Here is a 2,058-nt window from a genome sequence, read left to right on the forward strand (position 1 = left end):
TTTCTTCTTTCTTTCATTCTATTCATATATATCCATGAAGTTTGCATTTTCTGCATTGAAGTGCTTGTGGCTGTGGATGGTGTTACTATCCTCTCCTCCATGTACTTTCCATGAGAAGGCACAAATCAAGTGCTCTGTGGGAGCACAGGGTTGAGCTAGGTTTCCTGGAAAATGATCACCTTTGAGATAAAAGCCAAAGTCATTACTTTTGAGCCTGTAAGTAATTTTCTTATGAATCTAAAACCTTTGTTCCTGAGGAAAAGTTTACTTTAGCCTAGACTTTAGAGTAGGATTTAAATTAGTATTGAAGTATATATTATACTTCAGTTTTTAATCCTCTAATTGCTGTGCTTGTTTATGATCTGCACAAACCTCTTTGACTTCAGAGGTTTATGCCCCTTATGCAACCTTCTGCTTGACTTGCATTGCCAATGGATAGACTTCACCCCTCTCAGAGTGATGCTGCAGGACTGGAAGAGAAAGAGTGAATTAGAGCAGTGATATTGCACATCAGTGTTCTGAAATACTAATATGGAGTGTTTGGGAATCAAGTAGGTTAAAAAAAAATTTTTTTTCAACCTGGAGCTTCACGTGAACACCAAGCAAACCTCTAGGATCTATAAACAAAATCTGAGTATTTCAGAAAGGATATGACCTTATGCACATAACCTGATGCAAGTAGAAGGGTTGGACCTCCAATATTCCTTTTGAACATTAGATTATAATAACCAGAGGACAACAGATCTTCTAAAGGAAAAAGAATAGGTACTTGAATCAGACCATTATCTGCAAATCAGTGCTGTTCAGTTATGACCTTGCAAAATTTCTAGCTGTTCCAGTATTGTGAAGGAAATGATAAATACTTGGCCACTGTTTGGGATAGGAATGAAATCGAGGCATTCTGCAACTCTTGAATTGGTGTTGATATGTGTAAAACTACTTCAGATAAGATAAGCAGTGGCACAGTAAAGATTTCATAGGAGCTGTCTAAATGAATAATTTCCTTTTTGCATTCTAGCGTGCTAATGGAGTAGTTAATTATAGAGATCTGTGAAAGAAGAAAAAGCTCTGGATCTCCCATTTCTCTTTGTCTGTGTGTTCTTATGCCTTTGTTCAGTCTATGAAATTGTTTTTCTTACAATGCAAGAACGTAGAACATTGTTTCTCCTCTATCTTCTTCAGAATCCTTGTGTAGCTGTTGTTCCATCTTCATTTTCACTTGCTTCCAGCCTCAAGGCATAGTTTTCCAGGCTTGTCTTCAGTCCTACAGCTGTCTGCAACTGCTTTTGCTGAGGACTTCATTAAAACTTGCATGACTTTATCTTGAGAACCCCGCATAAAACTAATCTTGATCTCCATGCTACTTGTGAGGCAGTTGATCTCGCCCTAAGATTTATGATCTCTGCCATAAAAGTTTCAGCTGACTCTCATTGTATTGTATGGTTTCCTGTGTTTATTGCAACAAGGAGGAGGAATGATCCTTAGTGTATCAGGCATGTTAATTATTTGAGCATCCATTATTATTTTTTATAATGTGCATCACATTGTTTTGTTATTCCATGGCTCTTGTTAAGATGTGATGGAAACCTGTGTGGTCAAAGATTCCACAGCAGATTGCAGTGCTACTAGCTTCTATAAACTGCAATAACAAATAAAAGTGTAATAATTTTCCTCATGAAACAGTGTTGTTGAGTATTTTATTACCAGTTCACTGCCTCTTCAGGGGACATTTACCATGCAGTAAATACATGACTAATTATATACCATCAGTGGACTTTTTTTTCGGATATCATTACATTGTTACCTATCACAGCAGAATTGGAAGGTCTGTATTGTTTTGTAATGAATTAAATCTTCTTTAAGAATATCAGTAATCATTTAAATTCTTTGCCCACAGGGTGGAGTTCATTTCTTTTGTTCTTGGAAGTTGAATAGCAGAAAGGGACTTTTCAGCTTTTCCTGATAAAGGTAAGACAGCATCTATTGATATGATAAGACACTGTTCATTATCATGAGCTCATAGAAAGTTTGTCAATGGAGGGTTTGTTTATTTTGTGT

At 36.5% G+C, this 2,058-nt stretch overlaps 1 protein-coding gene across 2 annotated transcripts in view; it reads left to right on the top strand.

The window, feature by feature from the left end:
* BMPR1B (bone morphogenetic protein receptor type 1B) overlaps positions 1-2,058 on the top strand; it is a 236,618-nt gene that overhangs the window by 50,414 nt on the left and 184,146 nt on the right. For both annotated transcript variants that reach the window (XM_019614786.2, XM_031553114.1), the window contains exon 2: positions 1,898-1,968. The gene's annotated coding sequence lies outside the window, so the exon portion shown is untranslated. The remainder of the gene's footprint in view (positions 1-1,897; positions 1,969-2,058) is intronic.

The sequence above is a fragment of the Meleagris gallopavo genome, chromosome 4 (assembly GCF_000146605.3).
Source record: "Meleagris gallopavo isolate NT-WF06-2002-E0010 breed Aviagen turkey brand Nicholas breeding stock chromosome 4, Turkey_5.1, whole genome shotgun sequence".
In the NCBI taxonomy this organism is placed as follows: domain Eukaryota; kingdom Metazoa; phylum Chordata; class Aves; order Galliformes; family Phasianidae; genus Meleagris; species Meleagris gallopavo.